The sequence below is a fragment of the Anastrepha obliqua genome, chromosome 6 (assembly GCF_027943255.1).
Source record: "Anastrepha obliqua isolate idAnaObli1 chromosome 6, idAnaObli1_1.0, whole genome shotgun sequence".
Classification (NCBI taxonomy): Eukaryota; Metazoa; Arthropoda; class Insecta; order Diptera; family Tephritidae; genus Anastrepha; species Anastrepha obliqua.
The window spans coordinates 37,501,707-37,515,635 of record NC_072897.1 but is presented as its reverse complement, the minus strand read 5'-3'; positions in this window follow the sequence as shown (position 1 = coordinate 37,515,635).

Below are 13,929 nucleotides of genomic sequence, written 5' to 3'. Positions count from 1 at the left end.
TAAGAATGTGAGGTGCTGTGACATGTGTACATATGTACATAAGTCAAGGTTATTGGGCATACATACATATGTACATACATATGTAAGAAAGGAAGATGATTTTCTTGCGCTTGTGCATTATTGTTTTTCATATACAAATGTACATACATACATATGTATGTAAATGCTGTCGAATATATAAACTATAAATTGACATACAATATAAAATAAGTGTTGATTTATCTTAAACCGTTCTTTTTTCTGAATGCAAATACCTCCTATTGACATGTACATACATATTATGTATGTATGTATATTGTCATATACCATCATTTAAGTACATATAGAGTATACGTTCATTTATGAATGTATGTAATGAAAAACTTCATGAATTACTTTCAGAATTTATTAAAACTTATTCGCGTCGCGCGCATACATATCTACGTAGACATCATAAACCTTTTGTTCACAACGCAGGCGCAAAAATAAACGCTCTGCGTATTTATCCTCCCCACGTGACTCACCATCAATTCTCGGCGCAAATTTTTTTTTCGTTTTTAAATTTTTTTTTTTAATGTAGTCGAAGAAATAAACGCACCGCCTATTTTTCCTCGCCACATGTTAGACTCGATTTAAATTCCTGGCGCAGACTTTGTTCTATTAATTTTCTTTTTTTAATTCGTTTTTTTTTAATGTAATTGAAAAAAAAATTATGTAATAAATTTTACGTATTCGCTTATTATTACAAAAATACGAAAATAGTAAAAATTTAATTGGTTTAATTCCGAGGTGAGAAATGTGTTGTGTGCTGAGGTGAAAGATGTGTGGTGTTTCTAATTTTTGTGTGGGGAAAAGTCAGTGAGGTGTCTATAAACTCGGTGTGCTAAATTTCCTTATTACAAATCTTTCAAATCTCAATTGTACTAAAAAAAGCTCACAGTAACCTTTGCACCTTCTCATTGCATTAACATTCTCTGGTTTTAGAACCACAAGCAGCTTTTAGGACTAAAATATAAATTTCAACAAATACAGCAACACCTGCTCGGGTCAAAGTCCAATCGTCGTTGACAGCTTAGTAGGAGTCCCACGCAGCAAGACTTGTATTTCAGCACTTTTGGTTGTATCTCACTGGCCAACTTACTGCACTTCAGCTTCCAGCTTTCCCTTCCAATAGGTGTTTTGAATTTCCTTGCTTATATGTTTTGTTTCGACAGAAAACTTCAAATATTTAAAAATAATTGATTCACACTGCGCAAAAGCAGTTTTTATTCGACAGAGTTGCCAAACAATTCAAAGGCAACGGCTTTGAGCCAGAAAACAGTTGAGACACCATCAAAAGGCGATGTGCGAGTCATGACGTAGCTCGAGGTGCACGTTAGCGCCCTTTGTAGTGCCGTAGAGATGCTAAGTGCACAGCTGCAGACTCTTCATCCAGCAGGGACGAGTGCTTCAGAAACAGGCACAGGTGCCTTATATATTTCGGCACCGACCGCAGTTACACAGGCGCCGTTAGCGCATTCGTAACAAGCAGTATCAACATCAATACAAGCGTCACAAGCATTCCATACTTCGTTTCCATTGCCAGTGGAACTGAATTTTCCACTAACGTCGCAGTACGCTGGTATGTATTCGATCCCGCAATAGCCAGTTTCATCATATTCTAATTTGGGTCAACCGTACGTGACACATAACAGCAGCACATAACAGGGGCAGTAGACATTGGACTCGAAATACCATTAGGATAATCAAACCGATCAGCGCCTTTGAATGATTCAGCATTTTTGAGACCCGGAGAGGGATGTTAGTCTACAACGAGAAACATACACACACATAAGTCGAGTGATATAACAACTACACGGAGGTCCACGCTCCTTAGGGATCGGACTGCTAAGCTGGGCTCTAAGCTACCGTGGGGGTCGGCAGGTTGCGGATAGCCGGAACGCCTGTAGTAGCAGGCCAGTTGCGAAATAAGTTTGTACGAATAAGCAATCCCCGACAATTGAGCGATCAGGAGCGGAGGATGCGGTATAAAAGCCAGCATAAATCTGATGAAGTTCTTGTGACAGTGGCGAGAAGACACCGCCTCTTAGATATAGGTGTCCACCTCATCATGTGTAGACATGATGAGTAATACAAAAAACCAGGCGCGACGGCTCCATAATGGACGGCTTCCTGGTCAGCGTCAGTTCAGCATGTTAGGTGCGGCTGTCAAACCATCAACAATGACATTAAGACTGAGCCCAGTAAGGTCTTAATTATGGCGTACTGGAAAATGATTGGACATAAAACTTTGAGCTGACGACTGCACTATTCTGTTTCCTTAGTATGCGGAGTGGTATCCAGCAGAAACAGCATTCAGGCTAATGGTGCAGTTGCCCCCGCCCCGTCAAAATGATGGCAAATCTCTAGGAACGCTCCATATTTCGTCGCCATTAAGTGTCGGCGTAGGTCTAGATATAATATTCCTAGTTAACACTGATTCGGCTCTGAACATAAGCTCCCATAAGGAGCCTTTGTCAACCCTAGCATGGCCTCCCTGCATGCAAAGACAACCATGGAATCGTCAATGGTGACTACGCATCGGAATATGGATAACGAGTTAGAAGTTGGGGCCCATACAAAATGAATACAAACAATACAAAACTACAAACGGCACAAGAGGCTGAAGTATCAGCAAAAATCACAACAGCTATTGCAAATGGCAATAATGGCTGCGGGGACTTCCTTAAAAACCCTTTCCAAAGGAGTTCAAGGCTGACGCACTCGCCACCAGACACAGGAAGGACTAGATCGGCGTCACCGTGTATGCAGCACTTCGGTTTCGTAAAGGCGATGACGGCTGAAGAAATTCATCAAGCAATCGGCGAGAAAGTCAAGGAGTTAGCGGAAATGATGGAGCTTCCGAAGCGAAACATCAAGGGGAGGGATCTGATAGCGAGTAAAACGGATCTCCATAAAAAACTAGGAAGATCTGTCTTTACCCCGATGAACCAGGCACCAAGAGGGACGAATGAGGCGAAACCTGGTATTCAAAACAAAAGTACCCAAACATTACCTCTGATCAAGCGCACCACGGATTGCACGCAATTGAGGGCAATTGTTAACGCCGCCGCAAGCTCTTGAGGAATACGCCGGTTACAACGAATGAGCAAACAAGCACAGAAAAATGGCAATTAGTTAAATCGAAGAAGAACCAAAAGGGGTATACGCAGAATACTCTTAAATTAGGCGATAAGAAGACGGAAAATAAGGATGTAGATGTCAGAGCACTTACGGAGCTGAGGCAGGTGGAAATTAGTGACCTTGAGGAAATCACGACAAAGGAAGAAGTCCATGAGGCGGTAGCAAAACAATTCCAAGAGCTAGAGGTACCTATCTCAGCCATCCTGGGTCTGCGAAAAGCTTATGGAGGAACACAAACGGCGACGCTAAAGGTAACACCGGAAATCGCTACCAAATTGGTGGAAGCTAATAAAATCCGTATAGGCCTCGTAATTTGCCGCATACGGGAGCAGAACGTACCAAAAAGATACTTTAAATGCATGGAATATGGGCATGTGGCAGTAAGCTGTAAAAGCACAGCTGACCTTACAAACACCTGCTTCAAATGTGGCAATAAGGACCACCAGGCCAAAAACTGCACGCAAACAGCAAGTACAGCTGTGCAAGAAGGAAAAGGCAAGTGACACAGCACATGCGATGACCAGCAGCAAGCGCCCTTAGTATCTGAGAGCTCTTAAAGAAATCCGGCAGAAATGAAGATCTTGGAACTTAATCTCAACCACTGCGAAAGTGCTCAGGGCCTTCTCTAGCAGACTATACGGGAACAGAAAATAGATGTTGCTATACTTAGTGAGCCCTATAGACACAAAAAAGGCAACGGCTGGGCCTCTGACACAAGAGGCAAATCAGCGATCTGGAACTGTGGAACAGATAGATCCCAACTGATGAGCGTGAAGGGAACCCGCGGATTTGTACGTGCGCGCGTTGAAGTTAGAAGCGTTTTCCATGCTAGATATAGCCTTGATGAATACAGGAAATCAACAGACGTACCAAAAAGTGGGAACGGGATCTATAATCGACCTTACGTTCGTGAGTTCTAGTCTTGTTCGTTACACGAAATGGTTTCTCAGCCAGCATTACATCCGGAGCGATCACCTCGCAATAATCTGTGAAATAAGGCGTCATGGCGAAGAAAGGTTTCCAAATAACTACGAGACGAGGTATAAAGTCAAAACAATGGAGGCAGATATTATTGAAATCATGCTCGCAGATGTAACTCTTACGGGGGATGCATCTGAAAAGACTACGCAAACCATGAAACACTTAACGGAAGCATGCGATGCAGCCATGTCCAAAACTAGGCCCAACAGGCACAACAGCGACCCTGTCTACTGGTGGACAGCAGACATTGCAGAATTGCGCGGCGAATGTAAAAGAGCCAGGCGAGCCTACCAAAGATCAAAGGGTAGGGACAGTTTCCAAGAAAACCAGATCCAATATACGCAAAGAAGAAAAGCGCTAAAAAAGGTAATTAAAAATAGTAAACGCCGGTGTTTCCTCCAGCTATGCGACTATCCCGATAATGATCCTTGGGGCCTTGGTTACAGGCTTGTTATGAAAAAACTTAAAGTATTTAAGCCACTTCCAACAACATGCCCTGCTACTCTACGTATTGTAGTAAACACTGTTCCCCGTGCAAGACACTATACGAGACTACAAATTGGTAAGACTCGGCGAAGGCGACCAAAATGTGCAGTTAACAAACAAAGAAGAACTCCTGATGAGTATAAAACGGATAAAAAATAATAAAACTCCAGGCCCGGAAGGAATCCCCAACGAGGCCTTAAAAGTAGCAATCCAAAGTCGTGCCGACATTTTTGTAGATCTGTACAATACATATCTAAAGGAAGGTACATTTCCAACCCAGTGGAAGCTGCAGAAAATGGTTTTAATTCCAAAAGGATCTAAGCCTGCGGCAGATCCTTCAGGCTACCGCCCCCTGTGCAAGCTCGACACCGCAGGTAAAATCCTGGAACGCCTGATCGCAAATCGCCTGGAGGCTGCTATAGAGGATGTAGGCGGTCTATCACCCCGACAATTCGGATTCCGGAAAACTCGTTCAACCACAGATGCTGTATCTGCAGTCAAAACCATTGTACAGAAGGCGATCGAAGGTACTCGATGGCTATACGGTAGCAAGGAGTACTGCCTGAGTAAAGGGGCCTCGTGCAGACGCCTCTTTAATAGGGCTAAAAGAATTAAGTCTCCCTCAGGATGGGAACTGTATAAAGTAGGACTTGGAATCTACAAGTCCGAAATTATGAAGGCCAAGAGGGACTCTTGGAGGAACTTCTGTGGAAGCGTGGAGGGCTGTCATGAGTCTTCAAGATTCAGACGAATACTCACGAGGAGCTCGGCTCCCTTGGGATACCTGAGGGATGAATCGGGACGTTGGGCGATGAGCGGCGAGGAATCACTAAAAATGCTTCTCGACGCTTATTTTCCAACGAATCCGGTATCTAGCAGCACCAGCTTGGGAAGTACACCAATCGGTCTTCAGAACCGGGGCTGGCTGCTGGATGAGCACCGCTTGGCCTGGGCCATTGGCTCCTTCGGGCCCTTCAAGTCACCTGGTCCTGATGGCATCATACCTGCCCAACTGCAGAAATCTGTAGTGGTGTAAGACCGCTGGCTGAGCCCCATCTATGCGAGCTGCATAGCCAGGGGCTATATACCGGGATCTTGGAGGGCTGTGAGGGTTGTGTTCATACCCAAGGCTGGCAAGAGCTCACATGTCTCCCCTAAGGATTTTAGGCCAATCAGTCTCTCATCTTTCTTGCTGAAAACCCTTGAGAGGTTGATTGACCTACACATGAGAAGCGGAATTCCTCGGGGGCGTTTGTCGCATACCCAACATGCTTACTGTAAAGGCCGATCAGTGGAATCTGCTCTGCACACAATTGTTAAAGATATTGAGGAATCTCTATATCAGAAAGAACTCGCAGTTGGCGCCTTCCTCGACATTGAGGGGGCTTTTAATAACGTTCTCCCAGAGGCAATCACTAAAGCTCTGGGTAGGCTGGGGGTCGGAGCCGACCTTTCCAGGTTTATCTGCAGAATGCTCAGCGACAGAACGGTCGTGGCAGAGTGGGGCGGCGTCTCTCTCCGCCGGCAGGTGAGCAGAGGCACGCCGCAGGCGGGGTTCTCTCACCATTCCTCTGGATCATTGTTATCAATGACTTGCTCGAGGAGCTGGTGAGGAGGAGCTGTAGGGTGATTGCCTACGCGGATGATGTGGCATTAATTGTTAGGGGAAAGTTTATAGATACCCTGTACGATTTAATGCAGGGATATCTGAACGTAGTTGTTCGATGGGCAGCAGATTGCGGCTTATAGGTGAATCCTCTTAAGACGGAGCTCGTCCTATTCACGAGGAAATATAAAATACCCAGAGCTCAACTCCCCTCGATGAGCGGCGCTCCGCTGGTGCTTTCTGACAAGGTGAAGTACCTAGGTCTAATCCTTGACAGCAAGCTGACGTGGAAGCCCAACATTGAGGAGAGAGTAAGGAAGGCAACAATCGCCTTGTATGGGTGCAAAGGCGCAATTGGCAAAAGGTGGGGCCTCTCGCCGAGAGTTGTATTCTGGCTGTACAATACCATAATAAAGCCAATTTTGTTATATGGAGTCACTGTCTGGTGGAACTCACTGGAGAGGACGACATCAGTTAAAAAGCTAGAGAGAGTCCAGAGGTCTGCACTCATTGGAATCAGTGGGGCGCTTCGAACTACTCCTACCCTGGCACTTAATGTAATGTTAAATGTGGTACCTATAGACATCGCAGGCAGAATTGCCGCTGCTCGTACCGCAATCAGACTGAGGGGCTTGGGCTATAAGCTCAATCTCACATATGGGCACTCAAGCATCCTCAGAAACTTTGAGTTCATCCCCTCGTCGACGGATCAGTGCGTGCCTTCGCTAAGTCCAAGCGGAACTTTCTCCACCCATATTCCACCAAGGGAGGAGTGGAGCGGGGGCAACACCTGGGGACAGGGCCTCGTTAACCTGTTCACGGATGGCTCGAAGCTGTATGGTAGGGTTGGAGGAGGAGTATTCTGCAAAGAGCTCCCCATCAAACTCAAATTCAGGCTACCGGATCACTGCAGTGTGTTCCAAGCAGAGGTGGCCGCAATTAAAGAAGCAGCTGACTGGGTACTTACTTGCGTAATAACTGTTAAGAAGGTAAATATTTACTCCGATAGCCAAGCGGCCATTAGGGCTCTAGGCTCTATTATGGTGCATTCGAAGCTGGTCAGGGAATGCCTGGTCTCACTCTCGATTGCATCAGAATTCTTCGACATAAAGATAATTTGGGTACCTGGTCACAGTGATATTGCAAGAAACTGCGAGCCGACGAGCTGGCCAGACAGGAGACCTGTGAGGCAATGTGTCCGCGAAAGGAGAGGATCGGGATCCCCTTGACAACCTGCGCTCTAGTCCTGGAAGGATGGGCTATGCACCAACTCAGCGAACGCTTGGCAAGTACACGAACGTGTAGGGCCGCGAAGTCCTTCTGGCCACGTTTGGATAGGAGGCGCTCGAGGGATATCCTGGGGATGACAAAATGTCATCTCTCAAATTTCGTGGGCATCATCACGGGGCACTGTCCGCGAGGTACACATGCTGTGAGACTCGGAATTACTTCGAGTCCTTTTTGCGTCAGCTCTATGGAGGATGAGGTGGAATTATCTCAGCACCTGCTCCTTAGCTGCCCAGCCTTCGCGGGACTAAGATTCAAATATCTTGGTTCTCACTTCTTTTCTGCGCCTGCTGATATAGCAGGTGTTGATAGCAAAAATCTGATGAACTACATCAGCAGCATAATGAGGTTAACACAACCACGGACTAGTCACCGTTCGTAGTCCACAAACACTCACCACTCCCCATCCCTTCCCTTCCTCCCCCTTCTTCGTCCTTCAATGGTATCACAAAGGACGAACCAAACTATTTCGTCCAAGTGGGCCCTACTCTCTGGGCAACCATTACAACCTAACCTAACTGCCTAATTGCGACGCTGGACGTTAAGAATGCCTTCAATACGGCGAATTGGAGCAAAATTCTAATCGCGCTGGATAGTTTCCACATTCCAATGTAATAGGTCTATGGATAAGTTCGTGCGGTTTTACAACAGATGGCGTAACTTGATTATTATTCCATCGATCCACATTTCCAAACATTCATTGGAGAGCTACTGTCGTAAGGCACAAACGTCAGTATAAGTTTTTTATTTGAAGCCTAAACAACAATATTTTTACCACACTTGAAAATGTCGAATTTCGTGCCAAATAATGTGTTTTTGCGGGGAATTCTTCTTCATTATTTTAATATGAAGAAAAAAGCAGCCGAAAGTCATCGTATCTTGGTGGAAGTTTATGGTGAGCATGCTCTAGCTGAGCGAACGTGCCAGAAGTGGTTTGCACGCTTTAAAAGTGGTGATTTTGGCCGCGCCGCCAAAGTTCATGGATACCGAATTGGAGGAATTGCTCGATCAAGATCCGGCTCAAACGCAAGAAGAGGTTGCAAAAACTTTGGGAGTTGATCAATCAACCATTTCCAAACGTTTAAAAGCCATGGGAATGATCCGAAATTCAAATTTCGAAAAAAACCGCACGAACTTATTCATAGACCTATTACATTCGTAGGATTGTCGCCAGTTACCTTTCCGACAGGACCTTGCGTTATAAAACCGATGCTTGTTCGTGGCTAAATCACTCCATCAAGCCGAAGAAGCATGCACCCAAGCTGTTGGCATGGTAAAGGGATCGAAGCCATTCATTAAGTACCTGGGAGTAATAGTCGACCGTAGGCTTAATTTCAAAGAGCACTTGGCGTACGCGAGCAGCAGGGCAGCAGAAGCAGTAACTGCGCTAACGCGAATAATGATGAATATCAGAGGCCCTAGGCAAAACTGTAGGAGACTACTCAACTCTGTTGTCTCATCGATTATGCTGTATGCAACTCCAGCATGGGCGGAAGCCACAAATTGCACCTCATATGTGAAGTGCATGAAATCAGTGTACCGATTAAGTGCCCTCAGAGTATGCTGCTCGTTTCGCACGGTATCGGAAGACGCCATTATGGTTATAGCAGGACTACTCCCAATAAACCTAATGGCAACAGAGTATGCTGAAATATACAAAAAAAAGTTACTTCAGAACGGGTGACAATACGAAAGATAGCAAGAGAGCGTAACCTGCGTTCATGGCAGGAGAAATGGAGCTTGTCCCCCAACGGACGCTGGACGTACCGTTTGATTCCCACAATTTCCAAATGGGTTAACCGTGAACATGGACAGTTAGATTACTATCTGACCCAAATACTGACGGGACGTGGGTGCTTTAAATCCTACTTATATAGGTTTAAGCACGAAGACGACCGTACTGTTCTCATTGTGCATCAGCTGTAGAAGACGCAGAACATGTTTTCTTTGTCTGTCCGCGATTTGTGTTCGAAAGGGAGGAATTAAGCTCTAGGGAGGGGAAGCCAATTTCGGCTGACAACCTAGTGGATATTATGTTAGAATCAGAAGAACATTGGTCCGCTGCATGTAATATGGCAAAAATAGTCATCTCCAAACTGCATCGCGCTGAACAACAGCGCAGATCTTCATGAAGAGGCAATAGGCCGCTCCCCCTCCCGTGAAGTACTACTTAACGGTTGTCCCGCGGGAGGGAAACGGAGCTGGGGTGGGTTTTTAGTGAGTGAGCCGAAAGGCAAGTCTCACACTTTTCGGCTTTCAATGCTTTGTGCCACCTCCATAAAAAAAAACAAAATATATATATATAACAACTATCTTGCCAATGTTCAACCCTACTGACAATACTTATTCATAAATCCAATTCACCGATCCAATAACTACTTGAAATACTGTGAAAAAACCTTGTTGTTTCACCTGCTAAATTGTTTGAGTTTACTAACATGCCAAAAATGTCAACACGAACAACGGCCTTGAACAAATTGTCACAATCCCCGCAAACGCCTTCAGTACAAAGAAATATCTTAGTACCGATGCATAAAGCGCTGCTTTAAATGCGTGGTTTGCGAAATTTGAGAGCCGCCTAGAATCACAAAAGCAGAGCATCATTGAAGAGCTAACATTACCATAAAGAGAATGGGAAGAGCGAGTAATGGAGCGATTCAGTGAGTTGTCAGCGGATGTTATAGCTCCTGGTGACGCTCAAGCATGCATGCTCTGCAGCTTATTTGTGTGCGTGTCGGGTGCTTGACGCTAAAATCTAAAATTTTTGATTTTCATCATGCAAAAGCCGACAACAAGTATGTGTGACACGAAGCAAATACGAGTGTCACCCGACACGAACACATATAAGCCTGCTGGACATGCATGCTTGAGCGTCACAGGGGCTATTATGAACTTGAAGTCGGCAGTTAAGCACATGGAAGAGCGCGTAAAAAACTTAACTGAAATGTGCTAATGTGGACAAATTGCGTAGCGAGGTATATGCACTTACCGAACAACTTAATGTAGATATATGAGAACAACGCAACATCATCAGATGTGATTGTTAGTGGGTTGCCTATAAGGAAATATGAGGACATTCTAAATGATTTCCCCAAGCTGTGACAAACGCTTCAAGTAAAACTAGCGTCTGTATGTTCTGCTTTCCGGTTACGACCAAACAATAAAAGCGTCGCTCCAATTATAATCAAATTGAGCTCTACTGCAAATCGCTCTCAACTGCTGAAAGCTGTAGCAAAATTCTGCAAAGCTAAGAGACGGGCACTTTCTCTTAGTGATGTCGGCGTCAGTATTGAAGGGAAGCTATTTATCCACGAACGTCTTACGAGAAAAAATCGTGAACTAATGCGTTTGGCTATGTAGTATAAAAAGCAAAAACGTCTAACGTCAGTTTTCTCTGTTCGTGGGCAAGTGTTTGTTAGAGCTCGACCCCACCCCGATGCTGTAATAGTAACTGAAAAAACGAGTATAGAGAGCATTGCAGCTGCTAATATGTAAAAACAGAAACATTTATTTAAACTGCGTTATATTATTAATGTTATGTCTGCGTTAAGTTTATTATCTTATGTGTCATTTATGTTTTCCAAATTCTTTGCTTTGCATTGTAACCATTTTTATGTTAGTCTCATTTCTATTTATTTCATCTCATTTGTACTTTTCATATTCTTGGCTTTACAATGTAATCTTTTTTATTTTGATATCATTCCTATCTATGTCATTACACCCTTGCTTTATTTAAATTCCTTCACCTTGCGTATCCTGCCAACTATAAACTGTCAATGTGTAATGAAATAGCAAAACAAGTAGACAAAGAAGATGCAAGAGGAGTGCTTAAACTCGTTTCTAATCGATACAATGGGTTTAATGTCTGTCAGTTGAATGCGCGAAGTTTGAATGCTGAAAAAATTGACTATCTAAATTTTGTTTTTGATAATTTGAGCATTGACTTAAAATGTATTACAGATACATGGTTTAAAGACTATATTGATAAAAATGTATATTCTCTGTGTGACTACACTATTATTAGATGTGATAGGACCACGAAGACTCGAGGAATGGAAAGAGATCTGCAGATCAGATCATTTTCAAGAAGTCGAATACATTTTTGTTGAATTTTATGATAATAATACCAAATGTCTTTTTGCATGCATTTACAACCCTAGCAATAGAAATGACCTCTCAGTGATATTTGATGAATTAGCGGAATTTCACATTGCCTATTGTGTGTGGTGATTTAAATGTAGACCTTCTTTGTGATAACTTGTCTTGCAGGAGTTTGATGGATAGTTTCCAATCATTAGGAATTTCCTTAATCCATGAATATGCTACTCGCTTTGCACCCCACTGCAATACAAGTCTTTTGGACATATTTTGCGTCAGTAACAGAGATTACGTCAGTCATATTGATCAGCTTCCTATGGCTGGAGTTTCTGACCACGAGTTGATATTCTTATCCTACAACATCCAGTTCAACAGACATAATCAAGTAAAGGAGTTTTTTTTAGAGACTTTAAGCTTATTTAAGGGGTGTAGGGCAGATCGCCTCCGCGTAGTGCACCCTGGGTAGCGCTAAATGATCTGCGGCCTCAACGGCCTCCTGAACGATGACGACCTCCCGTCGCTTTTTCGGATTTGGACAAATTCTTTTCACACTACTTTTTCGACGTTTTCTGACCCCTGTGCTGGTAGTCGCGGCATTCTGTCACCTGAGTATGCTGAGTTGAAACTCAGCAGAAATGGCTGATGGGCTAATGACGTGACTGCCCCCGTCCCGTTAAAACCCTGGCAGGCCTCGGAGTACGTTCCAAATCCGTAGCCATTGGGTTGGCGGTGTAGGTGCGATTGAGACGACTCCCGTCTTTGTGTCCGGTCTGGCTCTGAACGCTTGCCCCATAAGGACATGTGTCAACCCTCCCATGGCCTCCCTTCTACGGCACAGACAACCATGGGACCATTTAAGGACGACTACACACTACGGGTTTGGATAGCTGGTTCGAGTGGGGACCCAACAACAACAACAATGAATAATAACAAAAACAGAAACACAACAACAACAAACAAAACAATAACCCTACAGAAAGCTTCAGGGCGTAGCGGGAGTTCGGAACCGAACCCCAAAACCACCTCTCTCAGGACTGGAGGAGTGAAATCATCTCCCAAAAAACCTACGCCCCGGCGTAAGGCGTCGGGATCGACGTGTAGGGCAGTGACCAAGGGGGACACCGGGGGAAAGTCGGAAACGACTTTCTCCATAAATCCGGGGCTTAAAGGAGGGAACCCACCTTTGATAGGTAGCGGATCACAAACGGAACCGTCTGCGACTCCTAGAGCAGTGGCGCAGAATGGGGTAGCCAGCACCAGCAAAGGACTTTCCCTTAGCTTTCCGGGGACTTCGGGGGTATCTCTTCGAGGATCCTCCGTTAAGCCTAAACGGCAGCCAGGCCAGAGTAAGCGGTCCTTCTCTGACCTTCGTATGGCTACCAAGATCCTGGAGCGCTACGGTGGCCAGAATGACCCTCAGTTATCTGAGAAACATTCTCAAACGCTCGAGTGGGCCAGGAAGGTGATCAGAGGAGCAGAGGGGGGCAGCGGAAAGGGAGTGGAAGCGAGTGCACCACACCTGGGCTCGGGAGTAAAAAGGCCACGCTCCCAGGAGGAGGATGTCTCCCAAGAGAAGAGACCCAAGATTGGTGGTGGCCCACCAAAATCGTTTAGCGAAGTCGCTAAGCAGTCGGGCTCCATCATTCTCGGAGTGATGGACAGCGGTAGAGAAGACGGCGCTATCTCTAGGGAGGAGTGGAAGAGGGTAGCGTCCGCCATTTCTGCCGTATTCATGAAGGTAGTGAGAGAAAACTCTGGACCACCTCCAAGCTGTGAAAGTGCCGGATGGCACTACGGTTCCTACAAGAGAATCGTCTGCGCTGACGAACGGTCAGCCTCAATGTATAGGGTGGCAGTAGCCTTGGTGGGAGGGGTATGGGAGGGAGCCAAGCTGAAGGTAGTGGACAGAAGGGATCTACCTGTGCGTCCGCGAGCACGTGTCTGGCTCTGGAGGAAATCCTCCGCTACTGTAACCCCAAACTTCCCACGCACAACTTGAGGGTGGTTAAGGTGGAGAAAACTGAGGGATCCTACCGGCAAGCGCTGATTCAGCTGAATGCAGAGTCTCTCAGTCCTCTCGCTGAAGCAAAGGGGGTCATCAACTATGGCTTCGAGAAGGTAGTCCTTAAGGTCTACCAAACTGATGCCAGAGGAGATGCCCCCGCGCATCCGGAAGTGCTTAGAGAAGCAAGGCCCACAGTAGAGGAAGCTCCTGTGGACATGGAAGTAGAATCCGTCACGTCGGAGGGTGACAATGCTGATGACGCAAGCTCTTTACCGGAGTCCGTCATAAGCATCGGGTCGTTCTT